The 12500-nt window shown below is 46.9% G+C and overlaps 1 protein-coding gene across 1 annotated transcript in view; it reads left to right on the forward strand.

Annotated features, from left to right (window-relative positions):
• The window catches only part of LOC130404302 (attractin-like protein 1), a 226272-nt gene that overhangs the window by 164911 nt on the left and 48861 nt on the right, over positions 1-12500 (forward strand). The gene's annotated exons all lie outside the window — the stretch shown is intronic.

Raw genomic sequence — 12500 nt, forward strand, 5'->3', positions numbered from 1 at the left:
CATCAGGGCAGTGTCCCCTCACCATGATGTACGAGTCAGTGGCACAAGACGTCCAGCTATCTGGACGGCTAGCTGTTATTCCAGCTCTTTGCTCAATGATTCAGCTTTCTTTCATCTTACTTTGACGTACAGAACAGGGATTTGTTTCTTGGCGAATAGTTTCCTACTTGGGCTGAGGTACCCTACCTAAGAAGTGGAGAGTGAAGAATTATTAGAAGCCCTGACAAAAAGTTGTTCTTAAATCGTCCGTCTCTCTTAAGAAGTGTCAGCAATCTTTATCTGTAGGTATTGGGTGGAATGTGTGGCTCCGCCTCCTCCATGTTGATCTCCATTGTGACAGACCCCCCCATCTCCCACCCCACCCCCGGTCGTGACCAAAATGGAGATGAGAGTGTGCGCTTGAGAAACACTTTAGAGAGGAGGAATCAATTTAAATATCAAATTAGTAGTCACAAATTATTGGTCACTTTTCTAAATAATAAAGGCATAGGGCCTCTACTAATAATTTATATATGAATAAATCAGATTTCATCGACGCAAAGATAAAGAAAATGTATCGCGAGTGCACGCATTCTTAATCAGGGCTATAGCCTCGTGAATTTTGATGCCGGTGCATCGATGCGAATCGGTGAATCTTGCCGTCCCTACTCCCTGGTCCTCACCAGCCAAACTATTTACGATCACTGCCCTTTAACGAGCCCTGCATTCCCCTCCACCAAGCCCCATCCTGCCCCCCGCTCCCCAAGCCCGCCACGCAACCACCCCCCCTGCCTTCTTCTCCCTTCCCCCTTGACTCATGGAGCTCTTTATCACACGGCTCCCAAATGAATGGTGACAGAGCATTAGACCGGGGGTGATTAAACATCTCCTCGCATTAACTATATGCTGTGAACATGTAATGATCCCATTATCAAAGCCACTGCTTGTGTGTGGGCCATTATCCACTATGTCAAAAACACATTGATGCACACACACACACACACACACACACACACACACACACACACACACACACACACACACACACACACACACACACACACACACACACACACACACTCAATCAATATTAAAATCACTCATAAGTCATTCTCGACCTTACATTTAAAAACTAATTTAACCTTGTCTGTCGACCCAGGATGTCTCTGCCCAATCTCTCCGATCTGATTGGACACAGAGCAGGTCAGGTGGCTAGCCTTTTCAGTGGAGACGTTTCATTGGTTGACAGAATGATGGGACGAGTGAGGTCACGCTCATTGATTATGCATGCAGGTGGGGATGATGGATGCGTATTATCATTAATCATTACTATTTAATTGTTTGGCCCTTGATTACGAGGGAATTATAACAGTTTATGCACACACAATCACATATGCACACACATACACGTACGTATGTACACACACGCCCTCACACACACAAACACACACACACACACACACACACACACACACACACACACACACACACACACACACACACACACACACACACACACACACACACACACACAGACTCACACACACACACAAACAGGGATGTTGTTTTGCATCTGGTTTTTATTCTTCCATGAATTGGGATGGCTGCTCGATAACAGTAATAGATTACATATTTTAATGGCACCGCTTTTACTTCCCACTTTCTCTCGCTCTGCCTGTCTTTCTTTTGTATATTGTTCCATCTGTCTTTAAGTCTCTCTTACACCCTCTTTCCTTTGTTTTCTACGGCCATCGGTCGGTCTCCTGTGTGACTCCAGCAGCACGGAGTCAGGCGGTCTGAGGAACACGGTGTACTGAAGGAGAACAAGAGTTTTCTCACAGCTTCAGCAGTTTTTTTCTTAATTTCTCCAGAACCCTGAGCAGAGACTGTTATTATCTTTTGAATCAAATAGTTTTACTTCATGTCTGTTTCTTTTTTACTCAATGTCTGTCTGCTGCCCCGTCTCTCTTCTATTCACTTGACAATTGACTTATTCTTTTGTTTTGGTCTTCTCTGGGTCTGTCTGTCTGTCTGTCTGTCTGTCTGTCTGTCTGTCTGTCTGTCTGTCTGTCTGTCTGTCTGTCTGTCTGTCTGTCTGTCTGTCTGTCTGTCTGTCTGTCTGTCTGTCTGTCTGTCTGTCTGTCTGTCTGTCTGTCTGTCTGTCTGTCTGTCTGTCTGTCTGTCTGTCTGTCCGTCCGTCCGTCTGTCTGTCTGTGTCTGTCTCTCTCTCTCTCTCTCTCTCTCTCTCTCTCTCTCTCTCTCTCTCTCTCTCTCTCTCTCTCTCTCTCTCTCTCTCTCTCTCTCTCGGATTTTCTGATTGTGTGATTTCTTTTGTTTTATTATGCTGTTATCTTCTACCACTATCTCACACACACACACACACACACACACACACACACACACACACACACACACACACACACACACACACACACACACACACACACACTCAACCAAACCCAGATATATACACACACACACACACACAAACACACACACACACACACACACACACACACACACACACACACACACACACACACACACACACACACACACACACACACACACACACACACTCACACACAACCAAACCCAGATATATACACACACACACACACACACACACACACACACACACACACACACACACACACACACACACACACACACACACACACACACACACACACACACACACACAGTTAAATAGTTCATGTTAATCTGCAGTTAGCACTGAATTGTTCCCGCTGTGTCACAATACAAAGTGGTACGTCCAAGACCTTTTTACTGTTCAGCGCTACAAGATCTAGCAATCTATAATCCATTTTCTCTCACTCTCCTGCGCTCTTTGTCTCTGTCTCTCTGTCGCTCCCTAATTAGCACTGTGAATCAATGAGGATTTATTCCGCTGAAGAGCCACAGCGATTGGTTTGGCCCCGAGTTCTGCTTATTAGAGCACTTGTGCAGACAGAACTTGTCAGACGTGGGAAGAGCGGGGCCCGGCTTTCAGAGGGTATAACGCGGGGCCCCCACTTTCTACAGGTCAATAAATGACTCCTCGTCTTCTCAAGTCGCCTCCACACTGTCCCTGACCAGCGTAAAGAGCATAATTGAAACAAAAGCCCAGTTATACTGCATTCATTATTAGCTCCACCGGGAGAGACTAGTTTACATTTAAAGGAGTTTATTGTGCTCGCGCTTAGACACCGCTGTGATTTATTCTTCTAATTTGTGGTCAGAAGAAGCTGCTGCGGGGGGCTGGAGGAGCCCAGGATGAGAAGGGGATGAGGAGGGCTGCGGTAAAATCCCAATGAGACCTTGAGAGACTGGATGATGGGGCTGTAAATGCGCTGTAAGCACAAGCCCTTTCTCCCTCGTCAATAAAGCCAGGGGAAGCTGATTGACTGAGTAGATTTGGAAATGGTCTGGTCTGACAGCATCGTATGATGTGTGAGATAGTGACTGATGTGTGGGGGATTGAGGGATGTAGTCATCCTGAATTAACTTTGGCTGCAGCTACAGTTCAATAACTACATGTAGCCATTCTTCGGCTCCATCCCTCCTGCAGATTGCTAAATTCACAGGATTTCGGTAAAATAAACCACAGGCTTTACACAAGGCTTTAGTTATTTGTTTGCATGACTCCCAAAACCATGGTTTTCTGGCCTACAGCCACCGTTGGAAGGTTTCTCCGTGATTTGTATTGTAATAATATCTGTGATTGTTGCCATGGTTGTTCTTGGGGTTCTGGCCTGAGGCACGGGGCCTTATCGGAGGCTCACATCTTGGGCCCCTTGTTCCCGCTGCTGTGTCCCTGCAGCCGCCCGACCGGGACACATGCTGTCTGAGACGGAGGCAAACATGTCGGAAATTACATTTGTTATCATTTCTGAAGGGGAGACTCAAGCTCCCCCACCCAACATTCAAACAAAAGGTGTGTGTGTGTTTATCTGCATGTGTTCCTACCTCTGAGTATGTTTGTGTGTGTGTGTGTGTGTGTGTGTGTGTGTGTGTGTGTGTGTGTGTGTGTGTGTGTGTGTGTGTGTGTGTGTGTGTGTGTGTGTGTGTGTGTGTGTGTGTGTGTGTGTGTGTGTTTTGCGGTGTGTGTGTATTTGTGTTTCTATTTGTGCCTTTGTCTGTCTTTGCCCATAACAATCAGACAGGTGGTCTCTATGGATGCACATCTTTGGTTTTATTCATTCCCAACCAGTTCGATAGTGACGGGAATATTTTGACGCCAAGAAGCCAGACTTCAAATCCTATCTGTCTCTATTCACTAAGCCAGGCTTCAACAGGCACATAATGAGGGGATCATTGAATATGTATCAATACCGATCAGGGATGGATATGCCTGGGCGGGTGTGTCTGTGTGTGCATGCGTGTGTGTGTGTGTATGGGTGTGTGTCTGTGTGTGTTTGTTTGTGCGTGCCTGCGTGTGTGTGTGTGTGCGTGTGCGCCTAGTGTTTGTTTGTATGTATGTGTGTGTGTGTGTGTGTGTGTGTGTGTGTCTGTGTGTGTGTGTGTGTGTGTGTGAGAGTGTGTGTGTGATTGCACACATTAGGCACTGTCTACATGGTAAGAGAGCCGTACATAAACTGTTGTTAACAATGACTGAACTGTTTATTGTTTTGATTTCTTTTTCTTTATGGCCTGGCTCAGTCCGTTTGTTGAAGGCAATATCTTTGTTCTGTATGGTTGTTATGATCTCAAGATCAGAAAGCAAATGATTCATGACACCAATCCATTTCACATAGTTTTACTTCCAAGAGCTATAAAATTAATGGCTCACAAAATGTAATGTTCGTACGTCACCCTATTCCCAGAAATAGGTTTTCCTGATGCTGCAAGCGCTTCAGACTTCAGATTTCCCTTTGCTAAACCAATATCCCCTTTGTTGGCCAGAGCTCATTTCTAAGACCTCATTCCCAAGTAAAGGAGGAGGGATCTCTGGTAACAGTTTTACGGGCCACAGTCCAAACACTGTCATTGTTCCATGTGATAAAACATTCAAACTAAACATTTGAACTAAACCACTATTTAGAAAATGTGGATCCCTAGCCATGGTGAGGACATACATTAGACGGCCTGACATTTGTGTATTTTTGCGTGCTTGCTTGCATGCGTGTATGTGTGTGTGCGTTTGTGCGTTCGTGCGTTCATGTGTGTGTGTTTGTTTGTGTGGTGCGTGTGTGTGTGCGTTCGCGTACATTCGTGCATGTGTGCGTTTGTGTGCTTGGGTGTGTGTGTGTTTGTGCGTGTGTCTATGTTTATAGTTCCTACCCCATGGCTAATTAATACATTAATCAGGGCCGAGGCGGCAGCTGTCTGTGGCATCGATGAGGCCGTCCAGTTAGGCTGCAGATGGACAACAACACGGGAGCTGAGGCTGCAGTGAGAGCCTCCATCCCCTGGCCTATGGGGGGCCGGGGGGGAGGGGGGGAGGGGGGAGGGGGCGGTGTGGCAGAGACCTGAGGAGAGCTCCGTCTCTAATGGACTTGTGATTTAGCTCAGGCTGTAGGAAATGTTCTTTTAGATTTGTATTAAAATCTGCGTGTGAGAGGGGATGTCCCTACTGAGCTCTCTCTGTCCTTATGCTACTATAGTGTGTCAAAAGAAAACGATCGATGTATATTTTCTTTTAATACATTTTTCATTTTTTGGCCCGATGTCAGAACATATGGTGGGTAGAAACCCTGGAGGGCTGACATGGTTTCCTCACCTCTTATTTGTCTCTTCGTATTCAGAGAGAATTGTTAATATGCACATTTACACATAGACAATGCATGCACATCTATTTGAGGGCGTTCTCCGTCGGCGTGAAGCGGAGACGGTGCCGGTGAATTGGCGGGCTTTTCTTCACCACCTGTGTTGTTGTTAGACCCCCGGTTTCCCCCCCCGTCCTCCTCCAGTACCAACCGGCCAGCCGCCCCGCCCTCTGCAGCTGTGCAGGTGGTCGTCTGGCGGCGCTGCAACCTGAGAAGCATAATGTGCCATGTAATTGGCGACATTGTTGCAGAATTAATTCTCCCGCACCCCCAGGGCTGCTCTGTCCGCAGGACTCTCTGTCCGACCAGCTGGGCAGACAGAAAGGAACGGGTAAATGGACGGACGGACAGACGGACCGAGGGACCCCAGGATGGATTAATTGTTTGGCTGCATTACTATCCGCTCTTGGCCTCGTACAAACTGCCACAAATCCCTCAGAACCCACCAAGTTTTTTTGGTGCTTTTGGGTACAAGTCGCTGCTGCCTTTTACAGAGGATGTTGTCGAGGGAAGCTGAGCACAGAGGCGAGCGCGACAGACGTCCTGATGTAGAGTGTCAGATATCTGAAGAGGGTGGGGCCCTCAGGGTAACAGCAGCCCTTACAGAGGAGACAGTATGGATCCACCTACCGTCAAGGACCGTTGGCAGACGGATGCGTTTGCATGTTTGCATATATTATTCACAAATGAAATACTCCAGCCTACACACATAAATATCTGTCTCCTTCTCTCTCTCCCCTATCTCTCTCTCTCTCTCTCCCTCTCCTGCTGTCTCTCTGTTTCTCTCTCTCTCCTCTCTCCCTTTCTCTCTCACCCCCTCTCTTTCTAGCCACCCAGTTGGTGGGGTCCAGCCTAGCCCTGCTTGTTTATGGCACAACAGAGTTAATTAGGCGTTTTATGGCCGATTTACAGGCCAACGAAAAAGATGGCCACCACCTCGTCCTTGTAGCCCATTCAAGGACTTGTCCGAGGGGACTCTGAACAGACAATACCCAGCGTGTCCGGGCACTCTCATTCACATGCACACCCATACCCATGCACGGCTATCTAAAACCCGGCAGTGTCTGATGACCATAACTCACACCTTTTATAAACAGTCATAATCCAAATGTCTTGTTGGATTTATGAGGAAGCAACCCACATGCACACACACTCACACATACACATTTAACCCCCAACACAACATCTCACCCACTCACACACACAAACGCACACACACACACGCACACAAACAAACAATTCTTACCTTTACCACTATGCACACACATACACAGACATACACATTCACACACAGATACACAAACGACGCACCACACAGACTGAATGTGAATGTGACAGGGGAGAGAGTGATCTCCACGCTGTGTTTTACACTCACAGTGTTGCGATGCCTTTCTGGCAGTGTGCTTCACATTTATTTTTATGGAACGTGCGCCCCCGGCGCAACGCCATATAGGGATTCTCTCCTCTCCTCTCCCTCCCTCTCTCCTCTATTCCTCTCCCTGTCGTTCTCTGCGCCCCAAACCCTCCGTGTGCGCGTCTCTCAAATGCAACGTGACAGCAGCATGAGGCTAGCAGGTACGCCAGTAAACACACACTGTTGGCTGAGCCGTGTTAGCGTCGCGCTGACAGCTAACCAGAGAAGACATTATTATTATCCGGCAGCCTGGCGGCGCGTTACGGGAGCTAGCCGTAGCGGTGGCGGCGCTTGACTGCACCCGTGTAGCTACAGGTGTAGCGTTCGTTCACGCTCACGCAGGCTGACACCAGCGCGCCAGCAGCCAGTGGCAAGCTAACGGAAAAGCCCAGACAAGCAGTTAATGTCAAGCCACGGCCCATTCAGGCTAATACGCAGAGACACAGTATGTTGGTGGGGTCATACCTCAGTGCATTGGGAGTTGTCTGATATTTAGGTTGTTATTAACGTTGTAGAACAACACAATTATTATACATTTGTTTAATGCAGTTTTTCCTCAAGATTACATTTTGTCTTTCAATTCGTCTAGACAAATTCAAGGTCAAATATGTAACATTGACACCAAGCATTTGAAATTGGCGACCGCAGTCCAAGTTCACAGTGTTCAAGGGTAGCTCCGCCCACCCCCTCCTCCCCAGTCTCTTTCGCTGAAGCAGGTTGCCAGGTTCAGGAGCCTGAAAAAAACACAAGCAGCAACGAGCCCTACACTTTCAGGTGATCAGCTAAGGTAAACGTATGCAATTTATGAATTGTTTGCAAATTATAAACCAGCTCATGTGGCATCCATCTTGAAATCTTTCTGGGCTCTAAGCAGATTTCAAATTCAACTCCAACATATGCCCTTGTTTTTAGCACAGCTCTGATCATAGAGCTTTTAGGATGTGGTGGACGAGGCTGTTTAGGTTGTGTAGAATCTGGTACAATCTCAGCTGATCCTGTTTGTTTGCTTGCTACCATGGCTGCAGAACGTTGTGTTTGGGTGCCAACTTGTTTTAAATCTGGAAACCCGGGGGAATCAAGGATAGCAAATCGTAGCACACAGGCCAAACCGAAAACAATAGTTCCGGTCGTTCAAAGGATAACATTCTAAAGCATAGTAGTCGAAGAAGCCAGTGTTTTGACTTGGCATTGTGTTTTGACTTTCCTTATAATCTATGATGACACATCATGGTCATTTTATGATTTAGTGCAATATATTTTTTAACAAATCCTTTTATATTTTATTTAAAAGATTACGCCAGCAAAAGTCTGCAATCCGTTTCGAAATCCCCACCATCTTGACGGCAACAGTTGTTCCTGAGGATTGTTTGGCTACAACTGGTGATTGGATTCCTGCCATTGAACAACAAGAAACATACTGACGATTAGAGCTTAGGCTCATTATCACCCAGACATCAGTGGTTTCTTCTTCTTTGTTTCCTCGCTGCTCCATGCAACAGGTGGTCTGGCCCCGAGCTGAACACAGAAACAAAGTCCCCTCCCCACGAACGTGCTGGAGCGGAACAAGCCCAGTGCGGGTTTGGACGGAGGCTGCATGACTTCTGCTATTATATGTTTCACTCAGTTTCAAATATTTAGGATACTCAAATAATACACTGGGGTTTCTATTGGTTGGGGCTTTATCATGTGTGTTGTTGTTTACGATCCCAGGAGCGAGAGTTATGTGTGCGTGTGGGGTTGTGTGTGTTTTTGTGTGTGTGTGTGTGTCTGTGTGCGCATCCACCCAGTCCCCCCCATTGCCATATGTCTGCCTGCTAGCCACTCGGCTTTCATCACTGCTTCTCTCCACCACAACTCTTCAACCTCTCCTCCTCTTCTCCTCTCCTTCTCTCCACCTCTCCTCTTCTCTACCTCTCTTCCTCTCCTCCTCTCCTACTCTCCTACTCTCCACATATTCTCCTCTCCTCTCAACCTCTCCTCCTCTCCTACTCTCCACATATTCTCCTCTCCTCTCAACCTCTCCTCCTCTCCTACTCTTCTCCTCTCCTTCTCTCCACCTCTCCTCTTCTCTACCTCTCTTCCTCTCCTCCTCTCCTACTCTCCACATATTCTCCTCTCCTCTCAACCTCTCCTCCTCTCCACCTCTCTACCTCTCCTCTCTACCTCTCCTCTACTCCTTCTCTCCTCCTCTCCTCTACTCCTTCTCTCCTCCTCTCCTTCTCTCCTCCTCGCCACCTCTCCACCACTCCTCCTCTCGTTCTCTCCTCCTCTCCTTCTCTCCTCCTCTCCTTCTCTCCTCCTCGCCACCTCTCCTCCTCTCCACCTCTCCTCCTCTCCTCCTCTCCTTCTCTCCTCCTCGCCACCTCTCCACCACTCCTCCTCTCGTTCTCTCCTCCTCTCCACCTCTCTACCTCTCCTCTCTGCCTTTCCTTCTCTCCTTCTCTCCACCTCTCCACCTCTCCTCCTCTCGTTCTCTCCTCCTCTCCGCCTCTCAACCTCTCCTCCTCTCCTCTACTCCTTCTCTCCTCCTCTCCGCCTCTCTACCTCTCCTCCTCTTCTCCTCTCCTCCTCTTCTCCTCTCCTTCTCTCCACCTCTCCTCTTCTCTACCTCTCTTCCTCTCCTCCTCTCCTACTCTCCTACTCTCCACATATTCTCCTCTCCTCTCAACCTCTCCTCCTCTCCTACTCTCCACATATTCTCCTCTCCTCTCAACCTCTCCTCCTCTCCTACTCTCCACCTATTCTCCTCTCCTCTCAAACTCTCCTCCTCTCCTCTACTCCTTCTCTCCTCCTCTCCTCTACTCCTCCTCTCCTCTCAACCTCTCCACCACTTCTCCTCTCGTTCTCTCCTCCTCTCCACCTCTCTACCTCTCCTCTCTACCTTTCCTCCACTCCTTCTCTCCTCCTCGCCACCTCCCCACCTCTCCTCCTCTCCTCCTATCCTACTCTCCTACTCACCACCACTCCTCCCCTCCTCCCTTCACTTGTCCCCTCCTCTCTCCAATGTTCAAAAATGCTGTTGAAAATAAATGGATTGGATGTGTATTTTGTATTGGCCAACGCTTACACTTCTGAGATCAATATTGAGGTTGACTCGGAAGGATCCATCACCCAACCGGATGGGAGAGATCATGAACACATCGTTAGTAGCAGTTGACGGTTCTCGTAAATGGCCCCAAAGCAATGTCAAAAGTTCACAATCTTCACCGTCTAAACTCAGCGCCCTCTTGATGACACGATAGCAGGAGATGGCCAACACTACGATAAACGATAAAATTACACAGACCGTTTTTTAACTGTTTGTTGTCTGTTGTCCCAGTGAATCCAAAGGCAGAGGCCGAATCCACCAATATGACAGTTCGAGACCAAATGAGACCGGTACAGTGTGTGCTGTTCGTCACTTCTTCCTATCGATGTCACATGATGACCTGGATAACATGCAGATAGAAAGATTTTAAGATAATGCCCGTTCGTCCCTTGCTGGATTTCTAATTTCAATATCTCCATTCTTTCCCACCACATCGCTCCCCTCTCGTCTCCAATCACACTTTCTCTCTGTCCTCTGCTCTCAAGGCCGAGTCCAGTCCAGTTTTATTTCCACAGCCCTTAAGCACAGTTACAGTCTCAAAGAGTTTCCCAGCCTCACATTCTACGGCGACCCCGAACCCTCAGCCCTCCACAGGGCCCAGAGAAACTACCCATGGCCATATGGATCCCACTTAGATCAGGAACACAGGCGAGGGATCCCTCCTCGCAAGGACAGAGGGATGTGATCAATCCTCCTCATCTAGGGCCTTTAATAACGGGTCCACTTTGAGGTCCCGACCCATATATTGATTTGCTATTCATCGGCCAATATTTTCCAGAGTTCTATCCGTTTCTATCTTTCCCCCAATGAAGGGTCAATGATATTATCAAATAGAGGAAAAAAACTCATTTGCATTATCTGATGATCAAAAACATATCAGGGTTCTCAAAAATAATGATAACAATATTGTAATAGTAGTGCTGTGCCAGCGGACTCCTGTACACTGCTTCCATGTGATGTAAAAAAAAGGTAGAATAGTACAATATGAGTAGTAAGGGCTTTGTAGAGGTGTCTGTGGCTTTCAGATCAACCCTTGATCAACCCCAGGCTGGTCGCGGCTGACAGGAGTCAGGACGCACATCAGATGAGCCGCGGAGCCCCCCCGCCAGGCGGCGTTCCGCAGTAGAAAGGACAGCTTCTTATTTGTATCATTTTGTTTGAGGTCTTATTCTGTGTTTATAATAATGGGTGGTTATTGATAATGGTTTGGTGCAGTGCTCGAAGAGATGGCACGGCTGTGGCAATGAGTCATCTGATTGGAAACACGACTTGCTTTTGTTCTATTTAAGACAAAACACTTTGAATGTACAGGGACACTTTAGAATTAAAGGTTTTTAGAGTGAAAGGTTGTTTGTACATTGTGAAAGGTTTCTTTGAAATTACACTGCAGCACTAGCGCTATGCAAGAGCAAGCAAAGGAAAAACACACACGTTCCATTCTGGATGACTGAAATGAAAGATAAAAAAGCTGTTTGTAATTCCAGTATATTGGCTAAGTCCCAGCCTGTTATTAAGGTAGAGCTTGATCTATTTTGCATTCGAATGGAGCTGAGGTAACTTAATGATAGTAGATGATTGTGATACCAGCTCCGTTTTTCCTACTTAAGCTTTATCTGCTGACTATTAGAGTCAAACAAAGCCCAATCTTAAATTAAATGTAGGCCTATGCATTCCCTACTCACCTCTAAAAGCTATTACATCTTTGTATCCTACTCACATAAGGACGTTGCTACTGCTTCTCAAAATCCACGTATCTGTAGTATCCGATTAACTTAATCCCAAAAGTTTATAAAATCATGATGAAAAGTCTCCCAACTCCTAGTGTATCACAGTCCAAGTACTCGGCAGCGAACTGGGTTCCCGTAAAGTAGAACAAATTCCCATTCCCACCAAGTTAGAGCAAATGGAGCATTTCTTGCGATATGCTGTGTATTTTGAGTGACATCTTCTAGTTAGGTTCATTGGCTTAAGATGCAGTGGGAGCCCGTGCGTGTGTGTTCACAGGCTTAAAGCTGTCTTTTTGGACTGCACTGCAAATCTATTCAAGCATAGGTTCTTGCGAGTCCCGATTCCGGCGACACAATACTCTGAATTTGGCAGGTAGTTGCGGCAGGCAACTGGTATTGGTACTGCATTGGACGTGGTACTGCATTGGACACTGGAGGTCCAATATTTTTTTTTACTGCTTTGATTTATTTGAGTAAATTTTTTATTGTAGTTTCTTATATTATATGTTCATACAGTTTAATTC

The sequence above is a fragment of the Gadus chalcogrammus genome, chromosome 15 (assembly GCF_026213295.1).
Source record: "Gadus chalcogrammus isolate NIFS_2021 chromosome 15, NIFS_Gcha_1.0, whole genome shotgun sequence".
NCBI lineage: Eukaryota > Metazoa > Chordata > Actinopteri > Gadiformes > Gadidae > Gadus > Gadus chalcogrammus.